Source organism: Heliangelus exortis, chromosome 6 (genome assembly GCF_036169615.1).
Source record: "Heliangelus exortis chromosome 6, bHelExo1.hap1, whole genome shotgun sequence".
NCBI classification, from domain to species: domain Eukaryota; kingdom Metazoa; phylum Chordata; class Aves; order Apodiformes; family Trochilidae; genus Heliangelus; species Heliangelus exortis.
In genome coordinates this window covers 3,252,387-3,263,380 of record NC_092427.1, presented here as the reverse complement: position 1 = coordinate 3,263,380, position 10,994 = coordinate 3,252,387, and the positions used below count along the sequence as shown (strand labels likewise).

Sequence of the window (10,994 nt, the reverse complement as noted above, 5' to 3'; positions counted from 1 at the left end):
GCCCAAGACTGAAGCTTTTGCTCAAGGACGAGGGAACTCACCCTGAATCCCTGTGTTTAATTACATCAAACAGCAAGATGGAAAGGCTTTGGGATGAATGACCAGGAGAAACCTTCATTTGAGTTCCCAGTAGCTGGGGACTGGAAACAACATCTCATGCTATTCCTGTAATGATTCCTGGCTTGTTAAATATTCTGGAGTGGCTGCTTTTGATTCTGGCTGTAGGATTTTTTTGCTTTTCCCACTTTCAACACGGGTTTTTGCACCCATGGAAATGGGAATATGATAGTTTTCATCTTCCTTTTTTTTTTCCCCTTCAGTTTGGAAAGCTGTTTTCCAACAAACATTGGTAGCTCTTGCTGTGTGATATTAACACAGAGAGAATGAAAAATAGTTGTTTTCCTTCCCATTCAATTGCACCTATGTGCTCTTAAGTATATTACATGCTTCATTTCATGCTTCACCCTCTTTCTAAAATATGCAGCTAAGAACAGGGATCAGCATCAGACTGGTTTAATACAACTCTAGGGTCTTGTACACCGTGTTCTCTAAAACCTACCTACAGTAAAAAGAAAAAAAGAGCCCAAAACCAAAACAGCCCCATGACAAAAAAAGCCCCCAAATGAAAAATATTTAAAAGAAAATGACTGATAGCACATTTTTTATTCTACCCTTGGAAAAAAACCCAAAAAACAAAACAGCCCCTCCTTCCTTTTAGCAGTGAGAGAAAAGTTTTATTTTAAAAGGCTTTCTTGGGGTGATCCCCAATGTCTTTGTCTTGTCTATTTTTGTCTTAATTTTCATCTGTCCCCTGTATTTATGGAAGGGCAGCCAGTCTCTAGGGGACAGGGCAATACTTGACAGCATCATTGTTTTCCTTCCATCCCATTACAGCCTTTTCTCAAGGTTTTCAGGTATTTTCTCAGGTGTTACAGTAGCACTAGGATCAGGCAACAGGAGCTCTCAAACTACCTCCTGCTGAAGGTTCTCCATAAGGATGTCCAAGAGTTGGAAGAGGAGCTTCTGAATCAAGAAGGACCTTTACTATAAGGCCACCACCACAAAAATAAGGATGAAGTCTCCAAGGGAGATTTGCCCACCACAAAGGAAGGGAAAGGGAAAGAACATGATCACATCTGACACTAAAAATCTTGCTGGGTTAATTACCACCTCACTAAGCAGAGGAATGAAGGCAGGGAGGGCACTCTCATGGTGACAACCCTTACCCAGTAGCAAGCTTTGCATTTTCCCAAGGCTGAAGACGATTTAGGTCTGACAAATCCAATCAGTGAGATGCAGGCATAACCTCTGGAAATGAGCTCAATGTTTTCAGGAGACACAGGGCAAAAGATGGTGACTGCACTAGGTCACTATTAAAAATATTTCCAGTACAGCTTGGGCAGTGCTGAAATGGCAGAGTTGGCCTGGAGTCCCATCAAAGTCTCCTGGCATTTGCGTGTTTCCCCCGTGGCTTTGTGCAGTAAAGTGTTAAGTTCTCCTGAAGCTTTTTATGTGTTGGAGGCAGTAGTTTTAAAATAAAGGATTGGAACCTCAGAGCAAAGCTGCTATTTTGAGAATTTTAAACCGTTATTGACTCCTGTCAGATCAGTTTCTGGACTTATTGACTCAAGAGGTAAATATAGACTGAGAGAAAGTGAGGTCAGGTCAATATTTATCTTGCAGATCGTTAAATTTTGATACTAACCAAAAATTAAGCTCAATAAATGCATATATTATATGCAGCAAGGTTGAGAGAGAGCCATTCAGAAAATCTGTCAATTTGAAATTTCCCCACGGAACTCAACCTTTTGGATTGTCCTTAGAAAGTCTGTCTGTCCCTTTAAGGATGCTTAAGTTACAGGGATCACAATCCCCCCATCACCCAACTGGCTTTTCATAGAGTAGCTGAGGAACAGCAAAAGAAAAAGAGAAGAAAAATGAGGTGAGAAGCTGGTCCTGGGTGCTCTGTCTTGGGCAGTGGGAGGTGGTTCTGGAGGTGGGATGAGGACTGAAGCATAGGTGTAGTATTTTAATGCAAATATGAAGAAAGGATGGAAGAATGTGGAGCTGGACTCCCAGGAAGATGTGGCACCAGCACTTTTAGCACCAGCTCTTTTAGAAAAAGAGACCTTGGGAGTTTTTTTTTTTAATTGCAGCAAGTGGGATGGAGCATGTTAGGGTATGTTGGGTCTCAGACACTGTAGCAGGTTTGCTGTTGTGCCTGATGCAGCCTGGCAGCATGTGGCATCAGCGTTCCTGCAGCTGGATGGTACTGTCTGCCAGTTCCATGTGTCACCACATCACTTGTTTGGATGGATGCCTGGAGCTCAGAACCACCCTTCTGCCCATGGCTGAGCTGTCAAGAGCTGCTGGATGGTCTTCTGGAGTTTGGTGGCCCCATGGCTGAGCTGGCCAGTGCTGAGTTGGTACCATCTGGTCCTGTTGGGACATTGCAGCTCATCCTCAGTTTGGAAGAGCACTAGGGCAGAGCACAGGTGAGGACGGGGCAGATCTTCATCTCTAGGAGATGGGGAAAGCTGTCTCAGGCTGGTGGTATGAGCACTTGTTCCTCCCTTGTCCCCCTTGTCCTTGTCCCCACAGGAGGGTGGCAGAGGAGAGGGCTCTGAGCCCCACACTGCTCCATTCCCCTCCAGTCTGTCCCCACTCCCTCCTGACACATTTCCTCTTTGGAGGACGTTTTCCTGAGCACCTTTTAAGCTCTGAATCTACCCTTTGGGGAAGACATGCTCTGGCAAAGGGAATTCCAAATATGCATCAGGATATATGTGTAACATTTGCAAGAGACCTTTCTCTTTTTACTTTTTTCCTTATTTTGTTCTTCCTTTTTTATTCTTTTGTCTTTCTTCCCTTTTTTCCTCTCTTCTTTCTGTTTTCTTTTTCCCTATTTTCCCTTTTTTATTCTTCCCCTTTTCTTCTTCCATTGCTCTTTACCTTTCTTATTTTTTCCCCTTTTTTCTGTTTTTCCTCCTATTTTCCCTTTTTATTTCCGCTTCCCTTTTCCCCCTTTTTCTTTTACTTTTCTTTGCCTACTTTTTCTCCTTCTGTTTCTTTATCCTGGGTTTTTCTCTCCCCCTCTTCCCTTTCTTTTTCTTCTTCTTCTCCTTTTCCTTTCCTTTCCTTTATTTTTTTCTTTTTCTTCTTTTTCTCTTTCTTTTTTTCTTTTCCTTTTTCTTTTTCTTCTTCTTTTTCTTTTTCTTTTTCTTTTTTTTTTTTTCTTCTTCTTCTTTTTCTTTTTTTCTTTTTCCTTTTCCTTTTCCTTTTCCTTTTCCTTTTCTTCTTTTTCCTTTTCCTTTTCTTTTTCTTTTTCTTTTCCTTTTCCTTTTCTTTTTCCTTTTCTTTTTTCTTTTCATTTTCCTTTTGCTTTTCTTCTTTTTCCTATTTTCTTTTTCTTTTTTTTTAATTTCTTTTTTCTTCCTCCTCTCCCCCCATCCTCTGAGCACACCCTGGCTGCCTTTACATCCCAGATAACCCCTCAGACCCCACCTTTCCCCAGCATCTCTCACCCCCAGGGCTCTCCAAATGCTTTGCAAATTTACCACAAGCTTCTCTCTCTCTTTCCACACTCAGAAATCCCTTCACCTACCTCTGGATCCCAGCCAGTTCCTGCTGAGAGGAGCCCAGCACCTGATTAACAACCCACAAAACCCAACCCAAGCCACTCAGGGCAGGGAGCAGAGAATTCCTTCTCCAAATGGAACTCCAGGAAGAGTTTAAGCAGCCTGAATGTAATTACCCAAACTGGAATTTGGCCAAAGCACTGCAGGTATGATGGATACTTTCCCTGGAAAGGCAGGGAGTGCATGATCAGAAGGAAAGGGCATAAAAATGATTGAATGTTTCTTGCCTTTTCAGGAAAAACGAAAAAAAAAAAAAAAAAAAACCAAAATAAACCCCACTGTTCTTGCCTTGTGGTTGACTAGGATAAAAAAATACATTGGGAAAAAAAATAAAACCTAGGTGGCCATGCAAGAGCTTTCCTTCAAGAGAATTTTAAAGTGGATGAAGATGATAAAATGACAGACTAATTGGTAAAATATGATTTCATTTGAAATAAAGTGGAGAATTTCACCAAATTTAGCTCCGCCGATGTAGCAAAGCATATTTCTCATCCAGCATAAAAAGGTGCCATTTGTTTGATATCAGTTTGATGAATTATTAATGTTATCACAGCTAAGATGACAGCTAATATTAGAACATTGAATTATTAATTTTCAAATGTGGCAATAAAAAAAAGCAGAGCAAACACAAATTGAGACACGTTTTAGGTGTGCGAGGTGACGTGCTTGGGTGTCCTGTGGAAAAAAGAGAGAGAAAAAGAGGAACAGAGACAGAAAGAGTGACAGAAAAAAAGACAGAGATTTAGACCTTGCCAAGCAACCTCTTTTACTTTCAAATCTCAGGTAGGATTTTTAGCTTGACTTTTTAGACATTGTGTTCCCTGACTCCTCTGCTGAACTGTGCTTATTGCACATCACACACCTCCTGTGTCTGTCAGCCAGAGGATCTCTTTAATTTTCATGGCTGTGGATATAGTTTTTGGGGTACTTAGGCCAAGGGATAAGGGATCATGTGCAGCCTGGGTGGAACAGGCATCTTTTATTATTTTTTAGGATGAGTAGGTTGAAAAATGCAAGTTATTTGTAAGGAAAAGTATTTGATTTAGTCTTTTGCTCCCCTTCTTTCCTGCTGTTATGGTTTTTTTCCACCACTGCTTGTCATGTGGGGCAGGGTAAATAAGCACTTCAGGGCTTCTTTCCTTAAAACTATTTTTGTGAGGTTTCAGCCTGAAGAGCCAGCACAGGATTTATCTGGCTCCACTACTGCCCTACAGGCTAATACTGATTTTCCTGTCAAATGTCTCCTTTGCAAATATTCTTCCTTCCCAACTCTCCAAATGAAGATGGGAGCTTTGAAGTCTTTCTTATTCCATGGCAAAATAAGTCAGCAAAACCTTTCAAATGTCAAACCTTTTTTTTTGTTTTATTGTTTTGGTTTGGGGTTTTTTCTTTTTTTTTTTTTTTTTTTTTTTTTTTTGCAATGCTGCCCCTGAATATGAACAAGGATTCAAAAATGAGCCCAACTTGGGTGCTGACTGGGAGAGGGTGAATTTTGGAGAGCAGTAATCCTGGGTGAAAGAAGAGAAGCAGCTGTCTGTCCCCAGGCCTCATTGGGAATTAATTCAGCTATTTAAAATAGAGGTAGGTAAATAGATAGATAGATAAATAGATAGATAGATAGATAGATAGATAGATAGATAGATACATAGATAGATAGATAAAAGGCCACAAAATCTGTCTACCCCTGTCACATATGGTGATTATTTAGACTCCAAATCTTAGGCAGGGGTACAAAACAGAGACTCCTTTAAATCACTGATTTTTTATCCTGCTGACAAAATGAGGTGGTAATAAAAAAAAACTGAAAAAGAATAATAAATTAAAAAAAAAAACATCTGTCACCCATTGGAGTCTGAGTTTGGAGAGAGCCTGTGTTGCACAGAGAAGGGCAGCAGAGTGGGAGAAGTCACTGGTGAGTTTCATGGTGGGATGGGATGGGATGGGGTGGGGTGGGGTGGCATGGGATGGGATGGGATGGGATGGGATGGGGTGGCTGAGGAAGGTGAATGATGCTCTGCAGGTCAGTGCTGGGATGGTGGGGAGGGGGTCTGATCCAGACCCTACAGGGAGGGATGGGCACAGCTGGAAAGGGATGGAAGGGGAGCTGAGATGGGAAAGGGAGGGGTGGTGCACACTGCAGGACAATTCTTTGTCCCCTGCTCTCTTTGCTGATGCCCATGGGATTATTGGTGTGCAATTGGTTGAAGTGGGAGGTGAGGAGTCAAAGCTAGAATACAGGCAGCTTTTAATGTATAGAGCCTAAATGCTGACCTAAAATGTTCAGCCTGGAGAAGGCTGAGAGGGGATCTGATTAATGCCCATAAATACCTGAGGGGTGGGTGTCAATACGAAGAGGTCAGTCTCTTTTCAGTGGTGCCCAGTAATAGGAGGAGGAATAATGGGTATAAGTTAGATAATAGGAAGTTCCACCTCAACATCAGAAGAAAATTCCCTATGAGGGTGAGGGAGCCCTGGCACAGGCTGCTCAGAGGTTGTGGAGTCTCTTCTGGAGACTTTCAAACCCCACCTGGGTGTTTTCCTGCCTGAAGTGATCCAGCTTTGGCATGGGGGGGTTGGACTGGATGATCTCTAGAGATCCCTTCCAACCCCTGACATTCTGGGATTTATTGTTTCTAACCAGGTTTGTGCTTGGATGAATGCTGAGAGCTATTGCAGGGATCAATTGGGTGTAAATACTCAGCTGCTTTGCACCTGGGGTTATTACCAAGGGTCCAGGGGTGATGTGAGTTCAAGGCAGAGCCTGCTACAGGTGTGGGAATGCTCAGGGCAAAACCCAAAACGTTGTCTGAAGCTTTTGCTGTAAATCCAGACTCAGACTGGGAGGAGAAGGAAGTTTTTACTGATGGTCTCCCAAAGAACAGGCTGTGTTCACCTATGTCCCTCCTGCAGGCAGGAGGTAGAGATGCAACTCCTGAGGTTCACTTTCCATCCACAGTTTCTTTTGTAGTGTTTTTTTGTCCTTTGTTGGGTTTTTTCCTGTTTGGCTGGGGTTTTTTGTTTTGCTTGGGGTTTTTTTGGTTGGTTGGTTGGTTTTCTGGGTTTTTTGTTTGGTTTTTTGTTTGTTTTGGGGGTTGGTTTTGGGGTTTTTTTTTGTTGTTGGTGGTTTTGGGTGGGTGTTTTTTTGTTTGTTTGTTTCTTTTCCTAGTGGGGCATTCAATAGTCATACACCTCCCAGAGGAAGAGAAGTGAACCATGGCTGTGTTTCATTCATCCTTGGTTTACATGTTCATGTACAAGAAACCCTATTTTTTTTTTCCCCCATGCAAAATCAGCTTTTTTTTTTTTTTGTAAAAAGTTTAAAAAAAAACCAAACAAACAACCCCAAAACCCAGCTGGTTATCTCATTTCATCTCATTGCATTGCCCAAAATGCCAATATTTGCCATGGACAACTTTTTCCCTAATGGACATCAAAATTGTTTTGAAGGTTCTCTTCCCCCTGACCTATCCTAACAGGAAGAATCAGAAAGAATTCAAAGCTATCCCACTCTAACCCCTTTTAAAGGTGATTCTTAGTCTTGCAGTTTTGAATTTCTCTGCTTTCACACATTGCTGGTTATGTTGCCTATTATAAAGGATTCAGTAAGCCACACTTTCTCCCAGTGGTATTTTATTTTGACACATCTCAAATGAAAGTACAGCTCATTATTTTATACAGAATTCAAATATGTTGTCACCTGGTTTTCATGCATTCAAATAAGAACATTTTTTTTTGCTGTAGGTGTGTGGAAAAGAAGCATAAGTTTGTAATAAGCCTATTTGGTAATTTATTAAGGTAATTTTTGGTCATTCAAACACAGGGCAAGTATCAGGCTATGTCTTTCCATTCAGAACACAAGTGGTCTCTTGTCTATTTGGTCCTATTCTATTCTGCATCTTCATGGTTTGGCTCTCCAGAGGCAAATTTAAATTGTCATAAATGTAGTAAAACTTCCCAGGAAAAAACCCCACCACTCAGAGAGTTTATTTGAGTTTTAAAAATATTACTTATCATACTCTGTAGAATATCATGTATCAGCCCTCTAAGGATGGGGCAGCCTTTCCAAATCACTCAAGAGCTGAAGCCTTGCACAGGATACAAGTTAGGAGCTTGATTAAAAGAAAACCAGTGTTGAGACTGTTTCTTGTGGAGTTTCTGTCAGCACAGCAGCAATTAATGTGGGGCCAGCCAAGCAAATCTGTTGAGAACATTTTTGCTGTTCCATTTCGTGCAATGTGTATACACAGCAAGCACAAAATTTTGGCCCAGGTGGGTGTTGCAGTCTGGTGACATTACCTGCTCCAGAAGGTGTGTTAAATGATGGGAACCACCAGGGATCAATACTTTTCAAAACATCTCTGGCACCTTGAAAAGATTTTTTTTTTCAAATGAATTTGGGGTTTTTTTTGGTTTTGTTTTCGGTGTTGGTGTTTTTTTTTGTTTGGCTTTTTTTTTTTTTTTTTTTGCTTGTTTGTTTGGTTGGGTTTTTTTGCAAGGTTTCAAGTGTCCAAAACACATCTGGCAAAGGAGGCCACGAAGCTTTTGATTAACCAGAACCAGTGTTGGAGAGGTGGTCTCTGATCTGCACACTGAAATTTCACTCTTGGAACAGACTCTTAAAGTTCGAATTTTGTTTCGTTCGCAGGAGAACGGAAGAGCTGGCAAGCTCAGAGCCTACCAGTGCTTTGTGGAAGCTGACATATGAATTTGTTCTACAAATGTGCCAGGGACACACTGATCCAACAGTCAGATCACTTCCAAAAGACACAGAGTTAGATCTCTGAGCTTACTTCCAATTCTTTCTTATTACTGCTCATTGAAAGAAAAATTCGGGATAAAACAAACCAGGTAATTTCTTACAGCACTGAGATACAGCCTATAAAGAGCTCCCCTATTCAACTGGGTAACAATAAATAAGCTTAAATATCCCAGTCCTTCAAAGAAAATCACCCTCTTTTCATCATTTTTGGGGACATGAGGTTGCAGATGGGTTTTGTGCTTGACCAAGAAGAAGCTGAGATGAGATTTGGTTGCAGGAAGGCAGAGAAGGAATTTCTGGAAAGGATGAAAGGGCCAATAAGAGGAAAAAGCTAAGTGAGGATGATGAGTTCATCTGAGAAAAAGGTAAGGCAAGAAAATCTCAAGTGCTGTGGTGGGTAACCCATGCACATTTATTGCATGAAAGGAACACTTTAGACCTTTTTACCCTTTTCTGTATTTTTAAAAAAGTCTGAAGACTCATGTAGTTCCTTCTCTGCACTTCTGTAACTAACTTTAAGGTCTGGTCTCCTACCCAAATTTCTATTCCTGAATCTAACCTGTTGGTAGCAGAACATGGAGTTGGGGGGAAAATGGTCCAAAGGAAAACCACCATAATGAAGGAAATATATCAATTATTAGGGAATATAGCAGCAACAGTGATGGGATGTAATTTATTCTTTATTTCTGAGTGGATCAGAGGAAGCCTGCTTGTCAACAGTGCCAGAAAAAAATTAAATTAAAAAGAATTTTCCTACTCTGGGATGAACACAGTGGCATAAAAACGTACCTATAAAAACTGAATTATGTGATAATTTTAAGTATGGTGTAAGAGTGAAGGATATGAAAAAACCAGGGAGCTGCTGTATGCTGAGTCACTATCAGGCATGTAACAACTTTGCCTACAGTGCCATTTATTTGCTGTCCTGTCAGGAACCAAATCAAAAATATCCTTTACACACAAGGGATAACACTCTTATCTTCCTTCTTGTTCATCAACCCCTTCCTTGCCTTGGTAACTCTTATCCAGCTCAGTCTCTTGTACTTCCCCTTTCTTTCTTTATGGCCACATGACACTGCAAACTGACATCTTTTTCTTATCCCTGGTTGTTCTACTGCCTCACGTAGACCTCTCACCAAATCCTTATGTGTTCCTCAAAGCTACAGTCTGACTTTCTTAGCTTTTAATCCCTTTTTCCTTATACCATGGTAGGTCCAGCTTGCACTTGTTACAACCAGTCTGTGCAGTCCTTGCTGCTGGAGAAAAGCTTTGAGTTTATTGTCTTGTAGTCCCTTGGTGATTTGTAGCTAATTAATACTTTCTTCTGCTTCCCTGATGCTGTGGGAATTCTGCTTTGCAGTGTCCCCCACAGACTGGCAAGCCAATTCTTCATGACTGACCAATAGTTTTAATATCACCATAACTAAGGAACACATTTCCTTTCCTTTAAGGGCTGGCATTTGTAGAGCAGGATGCTCTGAACTTTCAATTCCACTGTGAGGACCACTCCATGATAAGTTGCAGAGCCTCTGTACCTACTGATAGGCATTATCTTTCACTTTGAGTATGATTTGGGTGAACAAGCAACACCTAAGCAGATCTGGTTCTTCCTTCATCATTGTAAAATGAATCTAAGAGCCCCACAGGGCCCTTCTTGGCCACCTCTACATAAGCTTTTTGCAGGATGGGATGTTGGGCTTGTGCGGAAAATGTTGAGTAAAAGAGCAAGGCTCTTTTACTCAGAAGATTTTCTCCTGTGTCTTTATTTTTTTCCACTACTTTCAAGTAAGCATGGACAAGGAATGGCTGGAAGTTGTCCCCCTGGGAGCTGTAGGGGCTCAGGGGACAAGGTAACCATGTCCCTACTATCTCCTTACCAGATTGTCTCCCCAAGGACAACGAAAATAAACAGAAGTGGCAGAGAGGATGAATAAATGTTCCTTTCCTTCATGTAAATTTGTTCTCCTTCTTTTTTTTTTTTTTTTTTTCCTTCCTTTCACAGTTCCAAATGTTTTGAGAATTCATCATCTTCCCAGGTTGATGGCAAGACCCTGGTGACCCAGCTGTGAATCAGGATTCCCAGCTGGATGCCTCTGAAGAGAGACAAGAAGCTCAGATGTGCTCCTGATCTCTTACCAGCACAGCCAGGAACATCTGTCTGCTCCTTCCCTTTCTTCAGACAGCCCCAAGGAGGAGGACAGCAGGCAAGTAGAACTATGAAAGGCAAAGGATCAACTGGCCATGTTACATTAGCCAACTTAAATAATTCTTTTTGGCTGTGGAAGCAGCTTTCCCATCCAAAGCTGCTTTTTTTTTTTTATCCCTTTCCTTTTTTTTTTTTTTCTTTTTCATTTTTTTTTCTTTTTTCGTCTTTGTTTCTTTTTTAATTTTTTTTTTTTTTTATTTTTTGTCTCCTTTTTTCCCAAACAGGAACAGTTTATTTCCACTTTTGAGCAGGTTTCTTGGCCAAGGACCAACCCTCCCCATTGCCTCTCACCCGCCACTTCCCAGCACCCCCCCAGCTGACCTTACAGAAGTGCCTCAGGGACCCAACTTTAGTGAATAGCAAAATCAAAAATATGCAAATGGAGCTGGGA

At 41.3% G+C, this 10,994-nt stretch overlaps 1 long non-coding RNA gene across 1 annotated transcript; it reads left to right on the top strand.

Annotated features, from left to right (window-relative positions):
- The first annotated feature begins 307 nt into the window (after positions 1–307).
- Positions 308–10,708, top strand: LOC139797362 (uncharacterized). The gene is made up of 4 exons (XR_011726434.1): positions 308–1,942; positions 3,589–3,784; positions 8,284–8,486; positions 10,400–10,708. It is a non-coding gene; the product is annotated as an uncharacterized lncRNA (long non-coding RNA).
- The last annotated feature ends 286 nt before the right edge of the window (positions 10,709–10,994 follow it).